The sequence below is a fragment of the Leptodactylus fuscus genome, chromosome 1, assembly GCF_031893055.1.
Source record: "Leptodactylus fuscus isolate aLepFus1 chromosome 1, aLepFus1.hap2, whole genome shotgun sequence".
In the NCBI taxonomy this organism is placed as follows: Eukaryota; Metazoa; Chordata; class Amphibia; order Anura; family Leptodactylidae; genus Leptodactylus; species Leptodactylus fuscus.
In genome coordinates this window covers 118,582,383-118,602,637 of record NC_134265.1, presented here as the reverse complement: position 1 = coordinate 118,602,637, position 20,255 = coordinate 118,582,383, and positions in this window count along the sequence as shown.

Genomic DNA, 20,255 nt, shown 5'->3' with positions numbered 1-20,255 from the left:
GGCAGGCATTTACAGTAGGAATCCTACCTAAAATGTGGATAGATCATAAAGGCATACAATGCTTCACAATAGTAGTAAGTAAAACAAATCACGTGCATAGAGATATTGAGTATAAGAACTATTCCCATAAATGTCCCCAGAAAGGCAGTGAATTAACTCACGCAGACTTGAAAAGCAAATGCAGGGTGCCATTCTATATGCAAAATGTAGCAAATTGTTCCATAAATTGGTTTAGAGATTAGTGATAGTATTCCTGTAATATCCCAGGGGGTCTAGAGTGCTAAAGTGGTTAACACTTAGCATCCAATGAATGAAGTGGTGTTCAAGTATGCATATTACCAATCTATTCAATGACTATGGGGCTGATGGAGGTACTGTATACGCCTACAACATTTCATACAACATGTTCTGGTTCCACAAACAGTGACCAGAGCATAACTGTGCACATGTGACTATCACCTCATTCAAACTCTTCCAGAAGTTTGGACATCCATTCTAGTGTTCAGCACCGAGGTTCCAGGAAATCCTATATTTAAAGACTATTTTGTGGAAATACAGCAAAACAATGTTTTGTTTTTTTTTACATAAGTACAACAGCCGCCTAACCACTAGCCCACATTTTCAGAAATATTGTCATTTACTGTAATAACGATTTTTATCAGACTAAGAACAAAAGCAGTCATATTGGTTGTCACATTTGAATTGTAACCAAAGCACTGAGGAAACAACTAGGCCTCATCACTGATGGCGACGATAGGGAATACAGAGACTTAAACCGGGATTTTGTTGAATGGTGCCAGCTGAACCACCTCAGGATTAATGCTGGGAAGACCAAGGAGATGGTGGTGGACTTTAGTAAACGGAGAAGTGCTCCGACCCCGGTGGAGATCCAAGGAACATGCATTGAGATAGTCAGGTCCTATAAGTACCTGGGTGTGCTCCTCAACAATAAACTAGACTGGGCTGATCACCAGGAGGCGCTGCACAGAAAGGGCCACAGCAGACTCTACCTGCTCAGGAGGCTGAGGGCCTTCGGAGTTCAGGGGACACTTCTTAGGGCCTTTTTCAACTCTGTGGTTGCTTCAGCCATCTTTTTCGGTGTGGCCTGCTAGGGGAGCAGTATATCAACCAGGGACAGAAATAGACTTGACAGGCTAATCCGAAGGGCCAGCTCTGTCCTGGGGAGCCCCTTGGACCCAGTACAGGTGGTGGGTGACAGAAGGATACTGTCTGTGGTGACCTCTATGCGGGAGAACAAATCCCATCCCATGTATGGGACCTTGATGGCACTTAGCAGCACTGTAAGTGACCGTCTGCTTCACCCCAAGTGTGAGAAGGAGCACTATCACAAGTCTTTCCTTCCAACCATGATCAGGCTGTATAATCTACATCAGACCAAGCGAAGATCACTCCACACAGAAAACTAATGATTATTACGTATTCCTTCTTTCTTCTGTTCCTTAGCTGCTACGGACTCCTAGTATATCTTCTCTTCTCAGCTTATGTGTGTCTGCTTCCGTAATATATTACTGTGTGTTATCCTGTATCTGTATTACTATGCTGCTGTAACATGCTGAAATTTCCCCACTGTGAGACTATTAAAGGATTATCTCTCTAAACCCCTAAAATATTAAATATTAAAACCAGCAGTTTCCACCTAAGGCACGGATGCAAGTGGATAAATCTCAGCCACTAACTATGCCATACACTAAAGCATACACAAGATACCACTATGATAGAAAAATATATTGGTTCAATCTTACCAAATAGATGTTTTCAGGCGGCGCAGATATTCAGGTACCAGGAAACGATGTAACAGTCCCTATACGTATCCCTTTGGATCTGTCCCTCGTACCCCAAAGAGCTCCTGCCCTAACAAGGGCAGTACCAAACTATACACTTGGTACCTCTCATCAGGGAACCTAACTCTCCTATATCTAATCCAATTCAAAAAAGCTGGACAAAGAAACCAATCACAGTGGTGAAAGGGATAAGGGGAATAAAAATTCCAAAAAAAAAAACCCTGGAGACAAAACCATCCTCACAACTAGGCTGGCTAATAGTTAATGGCAATTATTGATTGAAAATGCAGATAAAATGATAGTTTGCCATGAATTTCTAAGAAGTTAAATCAATATGGCTGCAATTCCTGGTGTGAGTGTTGTAAATACAACCCCTATAGCTAAATAGAAAACATCAATATTTTTATAAATAAATCTCACGTAATTGGCTAAGTTTAGCCTGATGTGCTGGTACATTTTTATCATTTGGGTGGAAATATTCTTTAATTTTCTCTTTTCTTAATGACCTAAATGATGAGCAGGGAAAAGCTGCCTGATTTCAGAAGTAATGGAACCTCACTGTGCTAAATTTTAATATGTTCATTGTGTTAAATTTCAATTTAATTGCCTTCGTCCTTTTCCCAAAAAATTAATTTCAAGAATAATTTAGTGCACCCTTATAAGTAGAATGTAATATTAATGGTATCATTAATATAAATATATTATATATATAGGGTACACCACTCTATGCAGATTTTATCATGTGAAAGGTATAAAATTGCAGTATCGGGTGTATAGGATTCATCTATAAGGTGTATAAGTAATATGTGTAAATTATGTAATAATGAACACCCTGTATGAATATTATGTAATAGTGAATATGTATACGATACACTACTATATGCAGATTATGTAATACTCAACATGTGTATGATACAGTGTTATATACAGAATATGTAATACAGAACTTTTATAGGGTACCATATTGTATTCAAATTATATAATACTGAATGTGTATATGTAATAATGAACATATATGGGATAAAGTACTTAATGTAGATTATGTAATATTGTACATGTATAGGGGTATGTTAAGGTAAGCATGAACCTTTTTTGGTCATTCCGTACAGAGGCTCCATTTTGGAAAACAATATTTCTGAATATTACCTGTGAGAAGGTGACAGGTAAAGTTCTGGAAGGTCACTATGTTTCCCCCAGATTCCACTTAAGTATGGTAACTGAGGTTAGAACACAGGTATTTGTAAACAAAACCTCAGCTGTGAGAAGGCCTATCTATTAACCACTTCTTGTCCTACTAGGTAGGGGCCTACGAACACAGCTCGAAGCTGGGATTCATTAAAGGCCTATAAAAGGTTGACAAATTCTCACTCCTGAGCAGTTCCTGGGAGAGAGGAGGATCTGGGTTCTGTCCAAAACGTGTGAAGACTGGAGAGACTCTTAGGTGAACTACTGCCACTGTGTTTTGACCTGTATCTTGACTGTGTGGCTGAAGCAAGCCACATACACAGTTAGGATATTATCTGTTTAGTTAGTAGCTCAGACGAGCAGGAGTTTTTGTTACTGTTTTGCCTGAAGTTAAGGCTTATTTATTTTCTGCCATTTTTTCCAAAATAAATGTACAGGGTAAAACCCTGTTGGAACCTGAGTTTTTCTGTCTGTCTCTGACTGTCTGGGTCCACTGCTGCTACCACTGAGCCTAACCTCCAACATACAACAGGATACTGTTTGTACTTTAGGTAATTGGAATTTTGTAAATTGTGTCCCTTCCCAGAAATATTGTGATTTTTTTTTCTTCTTTTTTTTTTCCTGTGGAATGTCTCCTGACAAAACAGGCACTGTAATATATGTAGATCATGTAATACTGAATAAGTATAGGATACAGTACTGTATGCAGATTATGTAATACTGTACATATATAGGATACAGTACTGTATGCAGATTTCATAATACTGAACATACATAGAATACAGTATTGTATGTTGGTTATGTATTACTGAACATGTATAGGGTACAGGACTTCAGATTATGCAATTCTGAACATATAATGGGTACAATACTATATACAGATTATATAATACTGAACATGTATAGTATACAGTATTGTATGTAGATGATATAATGCTAAACATTAGAGATGAGCAAGTACTGTTCGGATCAGCTGATCCGAACAGCACGCTCCATAGAAATGAATGGATGCACCTGGTACTTCCGCTTTGACGGCGGCCGGCTACGTCCATTCATTTCTATGCAAGCGTGCTGTTCGGATCAGCTGATACGAACAGTACTCGCTCATCTCTACTAAACATGTATAGGGTCCAGTACTGCTGATGATGTAATACTGAATATTTTAATGGTACAGGACTGTATGTAGATTATTATTAATACCGAACATATATAGGGTACAATACTGTATGTGGTTTATGTAATACTGAACATGTACAGGGTACAGTAGGTTACAGTACTGTATGCAAATTATGTAGTAAACCTATATGGGGTACAGTACAATATGAACATTGTGCAGTAATTAACATATGGATTAAAGTATTTTATGCAAATTCTGTTATAATGAACATATAAGGGGTACAGTACCATATGCACGTTATGTAAAAGTCAACATGTATAGGGTACAATACTGTATGCAAATTATGTAATATTGAACATGTATTTGGTACCGTACTGTATGCACATTATGTTATATGTATAGGGCAATTATATGCAGATTATATTATACTGAACATGTATATGGTACAGTATTGTTACAGATTATAACTAGAGATGAGCGAACAGTAAAATGTTCGAGATTCGATATTCGTTTCAAGTAGCCCCTCAATATTCGACTACTCGAATCGAATATCGAACCCTATTATAGTCTATGGGGGGAAAATGTTCGTTTCAGGGGTAGGCAACGTTCGATCAAATTATACTTACCAAGTCCACGAGTGAGGGTCAGGCTGGATCCTCCGAGAAATCTTCTCCATGCAGCGTCCCTGCGGCGTCTTCCGGTTCTGAATTCACTCTGCCAGGCATCAGGCCTGGGCAGAGCCGTCATGCGCAGTCGGCTCTGCCCAGGCCCGATGCCTGGCAGAGTGAATTCAGAGCCGGAAGACGCCACGGGGAAGCTGCACGGAGAAGACTTCTAAAGGTAGGAGAAGAACCAGTGTTGATTGGCCGACTGTATAGCATTCGGCCAATCAATGCTGGTTCTGCATCGAACTTTTCCATTCGAATAGCGAGTGGTACTCGATCGAGTATGAGTATTTCGAATACCGTAGTAATCGATCAAATACCTACTCGATCGAATACTACTCGCTCATCTCTAATTATAGCATAATTGCCATATATAGCATACAATTCTGTATGAACATTATTTAATTGTGCATATGTATAAAGTACAGTAGTGTATGCAAATTATGTAATAGTATACAGGATATGGGATACAGAAATGTATGAGCATTGTGTAATACTAAATATGTATGGGGTACAGTTTATTATGCAAGTTATGTAGTAATGTGTATACATGAGTATACAGTTCTTTATGAACATTTTGTAATAACATCTCTGTACTGTATGAACATTTTGTAATACATGTTTGGAGCAAAGTATTACATACACAGCTATAAGCATGTTTTGGATATAGTACCGTATGTACATTTTGTAATAACTGACGGCTGAGGTACAGTACAAAAATGTATGGGAATTATAGTAAGCATGTATGGCGTCTACTACTGTAGGTACATTTTATAATAATGGTCATATATTACAATGCACAGAATCCCACATTTGCTAATAGTTAGACAAATCTGTAAATCCATCACATTTATCACTGTGGCTGATTCTGGATGAAAAGTCTGGTGCATCTTTGGTTTACTTGGATCTTGGAAAAAAAAAAAGAAAAATCAGCATTATGGCACATTTAAACTTCACCCCATTCATGCCCTTTTCTATCTCTTCTCTGAGAATTAAAAGAAAATAATAACAATTTCTAGATTTATATGTGCCAGTTTGCCCCCCACCCCCCTTTTAATAGCAATGGCTTGCAACCCTCATAGCAAATCTGTCTCATTGTGTAATAATGAACACGTATGGGTATAGTTTTGTATAGACTCGGACCTTTTGAAATACTGAACATGTATGGGGTACTGTATACATTTTGTGATAATGCTCATATACGTGGGACAGTATGGCAAATTGTTTATGCAATTATAAACTGGATACTATTTTTTTCAGTTACACTTCTATGGCATTTTGGGCTCCATAGGGAGCTCCACATTGATGAAATGTACAGGTAAATAGAAGACAGCATCTCGGTTTATATTTTGTACTTCTTTAATAAATTATCCTCTATTTGTTCAGTCCCTTAGGTGGTAACATATAAGCCAGCATGGATATCTCCCTATAACAGAAATTTGAAAGGGGAATAAGGGACATAACTAAATCTCGTATTGATATTTTGAGCATCTGGGATATTTTTTATATTAAGGGCAAAAGAAAGAAAAGAAAAACACTAAAAAAATAATAAGTTCATATAATGAGTTTCTATGTACTGAATAATTGTATATCATGAACATGTAACATAACTAAGCATTATGAAAATGTATCATTTGAGAATTTAGACATTGCTTCTTTTAAAACATTGAGAAGATTTTTGTAATGTTGCACCCAACGTCACTTCGGAGACAAATGACCAATTTTATAAAAATCGGATTCTTCTTGCTGTGGTTAATCAATTACAATCTCATTACTGATGCAGTGGCTCGAGGAGAGATGAAATCTCTTCTAATTTAGATGAGGCTTTCCATTGCAATCAGTTTGGATTCTGGCAGAGGCGTTGCCAAGGATACAAATCCGAGGGAAATAGGGACATTGGGGGCAGCTCAGCTTTCTGAATTTGGAGGCTTTAATGTGGTTAGACAACTAGTGAAATTATATGATAAAGGTTTGTCACACTCTTGCAGACAAGATTAGTGTATGTGAGGCGGTGTGCGTGCTTGTACTATGATACTGAAAATCAAGCAATCTGCTTGCCTAACATGATCATAGCTAACAATGTGAAAATGAAAAGAAATTAAGAAGTATAGTGTAGGCTTATCAGTCACAGCTGAACTCCAGGGCGAAGCATGCTCTATAGAAAACATGTTATTTGGATAACATAATGGCACCAATCCAACATGGTCCTTCTCGGCTTTATATTGTACAGAGAAAGATATAGCAATGGATGCCTGCATCGAGCAGTGTTTGTATATTTTTCCATGTATTGTAGATGGGATTTTGTGCTGCAATATTTATGAGTAAATTGTCTCCATACTAAATATATATATATATATATATATATATATATATATATATATATATATATAGTCTATGTATATCTGTTGTTACCTTAAAGAGGTATTCCCAACTCCCCTGTTCACCAACTTGCCGGCTGTGTGCTCTGTTCACTTCCTGGTTTTCTCGGTAAATTGGTGGGCGGGGTTTCACTTGCTGTCTCACAGGCAAAACTAGCTCTGCTAGATCTCTTCATAGCAGTACATATTTCCAGTCAGTAATGAGGGATGGTTGTAAATAAATTAGCACAATATCACTGGAAGATGCACAATTTGAAGCTGATGTAACAGAGCTGGATTTGTTAGGTGATGAGAATCCCAAACTTACATGCTACAGGACCAAGAGTCAGCTTGCAATAAACTCAGTTTTAGGTTTGTGTTACACACATAGGTAACAGACTCCCTCTCTCAGCCCTTATCAGCAAACAACATAACATAATGGCACCAATCCAACATGATCCTTCTCGGCTTTATATTGTACAGAGAAAGATATAGCAATGGATGCCTGCATCGAGCAGTGTTTGTATATTTTTCCATGTATTGTAGATGGGATTTTGTGCTGCAATATTTATGAGTAAATTGTCTCCATACTAAATATATATATATATATATATATATATATATATATATATATATATATATATATATATATAGTCTATGTATATCTGTTGTTACCTTAAAGAGGTATTCCCAACTCCCCTGTTCACCAACTTGCCGGCTGTCTGCTCTGTTCACTTCCTGGTTTTCTCGGTAAATTGGTGGGCGGGGTTTCACTTGCTGTCTCACAGGCAAAACTAGCTCTGCTAGATCTCTTCATAGCAGTACATATTTCCAGTCAGTAATGAGGGATGGTTGTAAATAAATTAGCACAATATCACTGGAAGATGCACAATTTGAAGCTGATGTAACAGAGCTGGATTTGTTAGGTGATGAGAATCCCAAACTTACATGCTACAGGACCAAGAGTCAGCTTGCAATAAACTCAGTTTTAGGTTTGTGTTACACACATAGGTAACAGACTCCCTCTCTCAGCCCTTATCAGCAAAATTCAATTAGCAGAGCTAATAACTGGAAGAGCAGGGAGATAAACAGCTCGGAAATACAAGCTCGCTCTGAGCACTCAGCTCCCCCTCCCTCCCTTCCAGAGAGCGGTGAGCTACTTCACTTGCCCTGGGCGGAGAGATAAGCTCATAAATATAAGCTCCGAGCGCTCAGCTCACCCTCCCCTCCTGAGAGCAGTGAGCTTGTCACTTGTCCTGGGCAGAGAGATAAGATCATCTCCAGGTCCCTGGTTACGGAGACGCGGTGTAAACAATGAAGTGATTAATCTCAGATAGTAGCCAAACAAAGCAGTTTTGCTGAAGCAATGTATTTAGGAAAAGTCTTAAATCCACATAAACTAGCAGTATAGATAGGATCCTTGAGAAGGGACAACCCCTTTAACATCCAACATGAGGCAAAAGAGAATAACTAACCAATAGTGATAATGGACTATTGGCTGTTCTATATCTAGTATTACAATGGGATGTGCTAACCTCTTCATGTATTACATAGAGTGGGGAACAAATTGAGCGGAATGCTTGTGTTGCTCTTTAACTTTGGAGTTCACATGTAGTCAGAAATATATTATTAATAGGGTTGAGCGATCAGAAAAGATCGGATTACAATCGGTGATCGAGTAAATTTCACGATCGCGATCGGAATTTCAATCCCAATCTTTTTAGGCGGAATCAATGTCAGAGGTTATTTCCCACAATGTTTTGCTACTGACCAAGCATTGTGGGAAAATCTAACAATGTTAGCTACTAGAGATGAGCGAGTACTATTCGAAACTGCCATTTTGAATAGCATGCTCCCATAGGAATGAATGGATGAAGCCAGCACACAGCCTGTGCTGGTGTCCGGCCACTTAACCCCCCTACGTGCCGACTGCATCCATTCATTCCTACAGCATAGCAGGGAGAAAACAGAAGAGTAGATAGTATCTACTATTCTGTTTCCTCTCTGCTGTGCTGTATACGGCACAGCAGAGAGGAAACAGAATAGTCCACTTACCTGCACAGATCCGCTGCCGCTGTCGCTCCCTGTTCTTTTCAGTCCATGCGCGCCCCTAGCTCTCAGGTTAGTGTTACAGACCTCGGGAGAAGGCAGGGCTTGTGGATTAGGAGAGTGTGGGCGGGTACTGGTAGGGGAGATGTGAGTGATGCACTCACGTCTCCCTGCCCTGTACCCACTCACACTCTCCTAAGCCACAACAAGCCCCGCCTACTCCCAGCATCAGTAACACTAGCCTGGGAGGCGGGGACAAATATGGTGCTCTGCAGACATATGAAGTAGAAAGAAGAGGAGAAGTGCAGCGTGGAGCAGCAGGGGCAGTGCTTCTATGCGGCTAAGTGGACAGCAGGGGGGACTTAAGTAGCCGAGGGATTTTTTAATCACTACACAGCATGGAGTCTAAAAATTGAAGTGTTCAATTTTTAGACTCCATGCTGTGTAATGAATAGGATCGTTTTTAAAATCTGATCTTCGATTATTAAAAAAAATCCCATTGACTTGCATTACGATCAGAATTGGGATCGGGTTCGAATGGAAAATGATTGGAAATCGGATTTTAAAAACGATCCTGAAATCTCAAGATCGGCTTAACCCTAATTATTAATTATATGAATACATTTAAGAGAATTAAATTCTAATTAAAATTTTACATGTTTACTATAATATATATATATATATATATATATATATATATACAGTCCTATGAAAAAGTTTGGGCACCCCTATTAATCTTAATCATTTTTAGTTCTAAATATTTTGGTGTTTGCAACAGCCTTTTCAGTTTGATATATCTAATAACTGATGGACACAGTAATATTTCAGGATTGAAATGAGGTTTATTGTACTAACAGAAAATGTGCAATATGCATTAAACCAAAATTTGACCGGTGCAAAAATATGGGCACCTCAACAGAAAAGTGACATTAATATTTAGTACATCCTCCTTTTGCAAAGATAACAGCCTCTAGTCGCTTCCTGTAGATTTTAATCAGTTCCTGGATCCTGGATGAAGGTATTTTGGACCATTTCTTTCTACAAAACAATTCAAGTTCAGTTAAGTTTGATGGTCGCCGAACATGGACAGCCCGCTCTCAAATGATCTGAAAACAAAGATTGTTCAACATAGTTGTTCAGGGGAAGGAGACAAAAAGTTGTCTCAGAGATTTAACCTGTCAGTTTCCACTGTGAGGAACATAGTAAGGAAATGGAAGAGCACAGGGACAGTTCTTGTTAAGCCCAGAAGTGGCAGGCCAAGAAAAATATCAGAAAGGCAGAGAAGAAGAATGCTGAGAAGAGTCAAGGACAATCCACAGACCACCTCCAAAGAGCTGCAGCATCATCTTGCTGCAGATGGTGTCACTGTGCATCGGTCAACTATACAGCGCACTTTGCACAAGGAGAAGCTGTATGGGAGAGTGATGAGAATGAAGCCGTTTCTGCAAGCACGCCACAAATAGAGTTGCCTGAGGTATGCAAAAGCACATTTGGAGAAGCCAACTTCATTTTGGAAACAAAGATTGAGTTGTTTGGTTATAAAAAAAGGCGTTATGCATGGCGTCCAAAAAGAAACAGCATTCCAAGAAAAACACTTGCTACCCACTGTAAAATTTGGTGGAGGTTCCATCATGCTTTGGGGCTGTGTGGCCAATGCCGGCACCGGGAATCTTGTTAAAGTTGAGGGTTGCATGGATTCCACTCAGTATCAGCAGATTCTTGAGAATAATGTTCAAGAATCAGTGACGAAGTTGAAGTTACGCCGGGGATGGATATTTCAGCAAGACAATGATCCAAAACACTGCTCCAAATCAACTCAGGCATTCATGCAGAGGAACAATTACAATGTTCTGGAATGGCCATCCCAGTCCCCAGACCTGAATATCATTGAACATCTGTGGGATGATTTGAAGCGGGCTGTCCATGCTCGGCGACCATCTAACTTAACTGAACTTGAATTGTTTGTCCAAAATACCTTCATCCAGGATCCAGGAACTGATTAAAAGCTACAGGAAGCGACTAGAGGCTATTATCTTTGCAAAAGGAGGATCTACTAAATATTAATGTCACTTTTCTGTTGAGGTGCCCATACTTTTGCACCGGTCAAATTTTGATTTAATGCATATTGCACATTTTCTGTTAGTACAATAAACCTCATTTCAATCCTGAAATATTACTGTGTCCATCAGTTATTAGATATATCAAACTGAAATGGCTGTTGCAAATACCAAAATATTTAGAACTAAAAATGATTAAGATTAATAGGGGTGCCCAAACTTTTTCATAGGACTGTATATGAAAAATCCTCAAGTGTTGCTTTTAGGATGGATTTGAGAATTCAGAGTAGGCTAACTTTTCTGTTACTTTTCACCTTGTGCTACGTACTGTACACTAGAGGCAGGATCTACAGTCATCTTACTTTCATCACAGGCAGGATTACAATGAATGGAAAAACAACTATTATAAAGTTGATGGCAGATAACACAGGATAACTTGGTAGACTATAGGGAAAATGTATTATACTGTCTAAAACAGTAGCTGACTTATCTGCCCATAGCAGCCACTTACAGCACAGCTCTCATTTTGCATTTTGGTCTTAAAAGTAACCTAAAGCTGCGCTGTGATTGGTTGCTATTTAGCTTTTATTTTAGAAAGTTTACTAAATCAACCCCAATCAGTCCCCACATTGTTGGACATCATACAGAGCATGCCCACAACACACTTCCACATAAGTCAATAAAATGTTCTTTTACATCCAGCTGCTGTCTGTACAGAAAATCTCTGTAAATCAATCAAGTGAACAACCAAACATGTAAATACAGACCAAATGACTAAATTACGGTTGTTCCTTTAGGCTATGATACATAGGGGGACTAGGACACTACACATGGCAAAAAAGAGGCCAGTGATAGCAGCGATACTCAGAAATTCAGGCTATAGGGGACTAAATGTTAGATGTGTGTTCTAAATAATATTTAGTCCAGAAAACCAGGCCAGCATGTTTCAATATCTAATTCAAACATCCACAGCAAACACCATCTATTTAGGAGAGGGGAGGGGGAGCAGACAGAGAAACATGTATTAAATGAAACAATAAATAACGGTTGTTCATTTACATGGTATTTAACCTAAACATCTACTGTAAGGCTGGGGGCCCCATGACATGTAAGCACCGCAGAAAAAAACTGCGTTTTACAGTCACTGCAAATTCTAGCGTATCCCGTCCACACATTGCGGAGAAATACGTGCAGTGGGTACGATAATGCTTCCAAAACCATTGTAGTTATGGAAATTGCAGCATGTCAATTATACCTATGGAAATGCTGGTGGTTTCACTATAGGTATAATTGAAGCCGAAAGTCTGCAGAGGAAAATTCTGTTATAAAATGTAAAATTCTAAATAACATTGTATCATCATTTTGTTGATCACTTGGCTTTTCAGCATAAACTGCTATGTGTGTATATTAAGAGTGCCACTATTTCTGGTCATATATTATGACTTATAATTTACAGTTTTTAGCAGTTTCCTTTAATACATGGAGTTTGTAGTTCTCTCTGGACTTTGATCCACTGTCCGCGATTAACAGAAACAGTGGCACATCCAGGAAAAGCACCAAGATCATGCTGTAATATACAGTCCTATGAAAAAGTTTGGGCACCCCTATTAATCTTAATAATTTTTAGTTCTAAATATTTTGGTGTTTGCAACAGCCATTTCAGTTTGATATATCTAATAACTGATGGACACAGTAATATTTCAGGATTGAAATGAGGTTTATTGTACTAACAGAAAATGCGCAATATGCATTAAACCAAAATTTGACCGGTGCAAAAGTATGGGCACCTCAACAGAAAAGTGACATTAATATTTAGTACATCCTCCTTTTGCAAAGATAACAGCCTCTAGTCACTTCCTGTAGCTTTTATTCAGTTCCTGGATCCTGGATAAAGGTATTTTGGACCATTTCTTTCTACAAAACAATTCAAGTTCAGTTAAGTTTGATGGTCGCCGAACATGGACAGCCCGCTCTCAAATGATCTGAAAACAAAGATTGTTCAACATAGTTGTTCAGGGGAAGGATACAAAACGTTGTCTCAGAGATTTAACCTGTCAGTTTCCACTGTGAGGAACATAGTAAGGAAATGGAAGACCACAGGGACAGTTCTTGTTAAGCCCAGAAGTGGCAGGCCAAGAAAAATATCAGAAAGGAAGAGAAGAAGAATGGTGAGAACAGTCAAGGACAATCCACAGACCACCTCCAAAGAGCTGCAGCATCATCTTGCTGCAGATGGTGTCACTGTGCATCGGTCAACTATACAGCGCACTTTGCACAAATAGAAGCTGTATGGGAGAGTGATGAGAAAGAAGCCGTTTCTGCACGTACGCCACAAATAGAGTTGCCTGAGGTATGAAAAAGCACATTTGGACAAGGCAGCTTCATTTTGGAAACAAAAATTGAGTTGTTTGGTTATAAAAAAAAGGTGTTATGCATGGCGTCCAAAAAGAAACAGCATTCCAAGAAAAACACATGCTACCCACTGTAAAATTTGGTGGAGGTTCCATCATGCTTTGGGGCTGTGTGGCCAATGCCGGCATCGGGAATCTTGTTAAAGTTGAGGGTCGCATGGATTCCACTCAGTATCAGCAGATTCTTGAGAATAATGTTCAAGAATCAGTGACGAAGTTGAAGTTACGCCGGGGATGGATATTTCAGCAAGACAATGATCCAAAACACCACTCCAAATCCTCAGGCATTCATGCAGAGGAACAATTACAATGTTCTGGAATGGCCATCCCAGTCCCCAGACCTGAATATCATTGAACATCTGTGGGATGATTTGAAGCGGGCTGTCCATGCTCGGCGACCATCTAACTTAACTGAACTTGAATTGTTTGTCCAAAATACCTTTATCCAGGATCCAGGAACTGATTAAAAGCTACAGGAAGCGACTAGAGGCTGTTATCTTTGCAAAAGGAGGATGTACTAAATATTAATGTCACTTTTCTGTTGAGGTGCCCATACTTTTGCACCGGTCAAATTTTGGTTTAATGCATATTGCACATTTTCTGTTAGTACAATAAACCTCATTTCAATCCTGAAATATTACTGTGTCCATCAGTTATTAGATATATCAAACTGAAATGGCTGTTATAAACACCAAAATATTTAGAACTAAAAATGATTAAAATTAATAGGGGTGCCCAAACTTTTTCATAGGACTGTATAAAGAGAAGTACTGACCTGTAGTGCTATGAACTCTGGTTGCGATAGAAGTTCCCAATTTAGCTGTAGCATCAAACTAAACTTGTGCTTCTTCTCTTATGTCCTGCACTTCCTGCTCACTCCTCCCCCTCCCCTCTCCATTGTCTTCTATAGAAATGTGCAATCTGAATTATGTGACCTGCAGTCTAACTTGAGACAAATAGGGAGAAAGCTTTCAATCACAGACTTGGGGGAGCCTACATCTTGAGAATACTGAGAACTGCATAACCAGAATTTGCAAGCATTACTAAAACTACACTACAGTACATGAAAGCATGTCTGTCACTTACCTCGGCAAGCATAAAAGTGGTCATAGATTCCCTTTAAGCAATATCCTATATTATTGACAGAAGTATATTTTTTTCTTTTTGTTTTCTCGCTCTGACATAATGAGAGCACCTATAGGCAGCCTACCTAGGGTGAATGGCTAAATGATAGATCTTCAATGTTAAAAGCAAACAAGACTACTAAGTTTCATTATATGTGAGTGGTAAGTGACCTTGTGCTTGAGAGACTTACTATTAAAGCAATGAACAAAACCTTCAACAAGGATCTAAGAACTTGGTAATACAGGGTAGATATACTGACCTGGGAATAACTAGGGAAAATCTCCAAACACCTTTAAACCCTTTCTCAAATCTCTCACCAGCTCTAGGGACATTTTTCTACAATTTATGACTTGCCTTTTGACGTCAATGGATGTTTCTACAACATCTGAGTGATTCTGGACAGATTACTTTTTATCCCTTTTCATCTGAAATTGGCCATTAGAAAACATGGCCCTTAGTAAAGGTATCTAGCTTTCCTAAATGCACACGACAGTGTATGTACAAATATACAGTATACACATCTCTTTAAATCAAAGGGTATCTGCGCTAAGATATTAAGAGAACTGCATTATTTTTAGTTTTCTAATGTCTTGCCTTTGGCTGAGTTGTTTCTAGTGAATGTAAGATAGATGTAATATAACAATAGGGTACTCACTGTTACCCGTAGAGCTCATTTGCACATATAATACTGCCATATATGGTTGTTTTAGCTATTGGGCACAGGTTGTAGTAACGGTCTATAGTCTATTGAAGAATTGCAGCAAAACAATTTGTATAATATGATGAATTAGGTAATTTTACATAAAGCAATACTGTCAAATTTTTGAACACAGAACGGGAAAGCAGATAGTACGCTGAATTCAGCGGTGTATTACACCGCATGTGCCCAAGGACTTCAGAGGTCCTCTTTAATGATATTTCCTAGCTGATAAGAACCATATAGTTGCAATGAAGGTTAATGAAGATCAGCAATAAGGGAATAATATGTTTGTACTAACTCATGAACTGAACAGATATGTACTAGACTGACAGACTTTTCACTCTATCTAGGTACTTGTCTCTTCCACAATAAAACAAAGGTCTAGGTGGTAGCTTTCTCAGTTTTAGAAATGCTTCCTGCAGTTTCTCCTTTACTCTCTTTCACTCTCTCTATGCTGATGGGAGTCTTCCAGAGCTAGACCCTCCACTTACTTCAGCATCCGCCTATTCTAACCAAACACATGGCGTCTGCCACACACTCTGCCACCAACCCACCCTAGCTAACCCTCCTAGAATAAGCCCACTAGTTCTTCCCACCCTTCCTGTGTCTCTACTCTACTCTATTCCTAAACCCTACGCGTTTCGTCTCGGTATGAGACTCATCAGGGGTATAGAACGAAACGTAGGGTTTAGTTTCAGGAGATAGATGTATGCCTGGGAGCTATGGTCTGAAGTCTCTGGACCTGGTGGTGAAGCCACTCTGCTATCCCTCCCTGTTGGTGTGGCGCTAGGCTAGTAGCCTCAGGGGGGAAGCGGATACTCGCACTTTTTGCAATATTTATTGGGTCCTGGAGTAACACATTTTTCAGCAATATATTATTCAGTACCGATATATTCCTGGCATACTTTACATTTTATAGGGAGGTAGGGTTTTAGAGCTGAGGGTCTATAAGGTGGAAAAAGTCACACAACCTGGCCCTTATCTGCTCTACTTCCCTGGAGGTGTTGCTTAAACATCAGTGCACACCGGTTTAGGTCTGGCGATTCCACTGCCTGGGTGACCGGAGATTTGTTCTTATCTTGTTTCAGTTTTTAATTATAAACAAATAAAGGTGAAATTTTATATGTTATTTATCCTATGTACTTATTCAGGAAATTTTTCCCTTCGGTGAATTTTGTGTAAATATAAGTACCTTACATCGAAAGGTCAGTGAATTATACTCCTAGACGTCTATCGGCAAAAGTTGACTAGAATATTGTTGTCAGTGACATTAGCGCATCTCTCCAGAATCTACTCTGCTTATTTTAGGTACAAATTCACTCTGAAAACAATTTTAGGACAAGTAAACTATTACCTGTTGGTATATTTCATGGATACAGAAGTGAATAGAAACCCCTTTCAGATGGATGTTGTCTTAGTTCATTTGTAAATAACCACACAGCCATTGTAACAATTGTTAATGTGCATTTATGTCAGGATACAAGAAGAGGTTAATGAGATTATATAATTGCTGTATCTTGGTTGCAGATGCTGACTGCCAGTTGCATGATACCTAATCTAACAAATACAGGCCTTGGACTATTCAGCCAATCTATACTTGCTCGGTTTCAGCAGATAGCTGGCTTCAGAATGACATGTATTGACTTTTAAGCTGAGGCTGATTCAAATCAGGATGCTTTGTATTATATGTCAATGACTTCATTAGCCAACTAGAGCTGTAAACCTGCCCATGTAAATGTAAATGAGAATAATTGCACACTTTACCCTATACTGCCCATTAACACTAATGGAGAGTCTCATGTGTTCTGCTATAGGAAATAAAACCTCATATTGGCCATGGTCTCACTAAGAGACCACGAATAACACTTTATTTGTAAAAACACTGCCAACCACCAAGTTGGAGGAACATGAACCCTGTTCTAAGGAACCGTCATTATGCGACAGTAACAACTTTAAACTACTCCAATGTTTGGAATGAGTTCTGTTGGTGTAACCCACTCATATAAGGCCTGTATGTTTTACTTCTGTTTTTGTAAACATAACCATAACCATAACGTGTGAGGCCCAGTTCACATCTACGTTTGGGTTTCCGTTTGGGGAGTCTGCTTGGGGGCCCTGAATGGAAACCTATACATATTAAAATGTTGTTACCTAAATAAACCACATGGACCCCACAACCATAATGGGGTCCATGTGGTTTCTTTATAAATCATGCGTAGAGAAAAGTGCTTCTTGCAGGAAACCGAGTGGAAACCACATGAACCCCATTGTAGTCTATGGATACTGTGTGGTTTCTCAGGCAACTGATTTTTAATGTGTAAACGTTTCAGATTGGGAGGTCCCCAAGAGGACTCCTTGAAGGGATACCCAAAACACAGATGTGAACAGGGCCTGAAACCTTTATCCTCAACTTTAAAATAACACAAATTTTAAATAAATAAGTCTCCTGTATGTGGGTCAAACACAAGTCCATTTTCATGCCAAAATTTGCTAATATTTGCCTTTTTATGCCAGAGTTGACACTTTTTTTTTTTTAAGTTTCAATCTTAGCTAGTGTAGATTTGATTTTCTGGTGCATGGTTGCTCAGAGGTATGCCTGAGGCTAAGGCCCCACATAGAGAGCTACAGCAAAATAAAACACTGCGGAAAAGACTGTGATGGAAATGCATTATTTTTTTCTGCAGGGTTTTTCATAGAAAGTACACAGAGTTTTCTGCTATAGGTTTACCTATATGTAAAATGTCAGCATTCCCTTAGGTATAATTGACATGCTGCGATTTTCAAAAACATGAGTGTGAGTTTGTAAGAATTGGATCTGGAACAGAAGTCTGCTCAACATTAAGCTGTAGGCAAGTGAAGTCTACATAATCAGGAGGGAGAGAAGTAGGATATTTAACGCAGCTTTTCCGATGCGTCTTTTCTAGAAGTATGTATATGGGGTTAGCCAGATCCCCAACAATTTTGCAGGTACTGTAAATCGCACCATATTTTCATCCGTGGCCAAAAGGCTGCGTTTTTTCATCATGGGCCCCCCAGGCGGATTCAATAAAATGACTATGTCTCCTTAATGAATTAGGCGCAAATGACTTCAGCACACAATATATCAAAATTGGCATATGTAGCTCCTGTCTTTCTAGACTTTGGGAGGAATTTATTAGCCCATCTACACGTGAGGTTCTTAATAATTCAGACACGCCTTGCACCATTCAGGGTCTTTATTAAGACTGGCTTAGAAAACGCCAGTCTTAATAAATTCCCTCCATGTGTTACAATTTTTGAAAAAAAAAAAAAAAAAAATACTGCATACAGCAGTGACATTATCAGCAATGTATTGTGCATCGCAAACAGAAATAAAAAAAATAAAAAAATAATTGTGTAGTATCTATGAATCCATGTGTAGTAATCGCATGTAGTTATTCTCTTGTCAGCTCAAGCATTTATGTTCCAGACTTTTCCTGAATTTAATTCCGGGCACAGAAAAAAGCTTTATAAAAGCTTACAGTATCAGCCATATTAGCTCTAATGGGGCAATTTTTCTGTCGCTAAGTCACCCGTTCTTTATCTGATCTCCATGTCAGTCATTTTGAAAAAGCATTCTCCCTTCGACAGTCTTTATTGAAGCCTTCTCCATTAGTGATGTGTCAACCAGACCAAACCTTACCTCGATTTTAGAGCCTTTTGCGTAAATGAATCTCACTGATTTCCTTTTTCCCTATTATATAAATGAATTAATTACATGTAATCTAGAATAACATTAGTTAGTAAGGTAAAAGATTGTTCTGATATGTGGGTTTCAGTAAACTCAAATGTACCAAGCAATCTCTGATATAACCGCATTATAAGAAAGGTACATCTAACGTATAACAATTTCATATAGCAGATTTATCGCATACTCGAATACACAAGAGGGACGTTTTCTCAGATGGGGTGAATGACAGGATCAGTATTACCTTTTTTATTTGAAACCCTTCCCAATCCCTTGCTTACATTGTCTTCTTTTTGAATACAATCTAAATGCTGACAGTACTTTACACCATTGTGGTTTTCTTTTTTCTGGCTTTATGATGTCACAGTAGCTAAGATGAGGTCATAACACTCGCTTGACTGCTGGGGTCTGTTCAACCTGATATGTAGTAAAAAAAAAAAGTATGCGTTTATGGATAAAGATTTCAGTGTTGGTCTGGTGCTGGCAATCCTTTTTCATATTGTAGGTCCCTTGGAAATTGATTGTTGGGTTTGATGTACCTAAACGTCTAATGCTTTTTCATAAATCAATAGTGCAGGTGATAATATGTATTATATATTATTTAGGAAAAAGTATTTTTCTCCTTCTTTGTAAGGATTTTATCTGGAACAGAAGTCTGCTCAATGTTAAGCTGTAGGCAAGTGAAGTCTACATAAACAGGAGTCTACATAAAGATCTAATGGAGACAGAGATAAAAGACCCCCTGCATTATACAGTGACAGCTTAAACAGGGCCTTCATGTCCTCGGGCACATATGGTTTTATATACTGCTAGAAAGCCAGTAGTGTGCTGAATTCAGCGCACTGTCGGCTTTCCCATTATGTTCCCTGGGTGAAGAGAAGGACATTCATGACATTCTAGCCTGGAACGCCCCGCTAGACAGTATTGTCCATAGCTCTGTACTGTCAGAGGGGGTGTTCCTTACCGCCTAGCCATGACTCTGAGCTATGAGGATTGTCCCCTTCCTCCTGACAGTACTTGTCCATAGACTAGTACTGGGGGGGGGGGGCGTTCCTCATTAGTCAGTGTCATGGATGGGCGG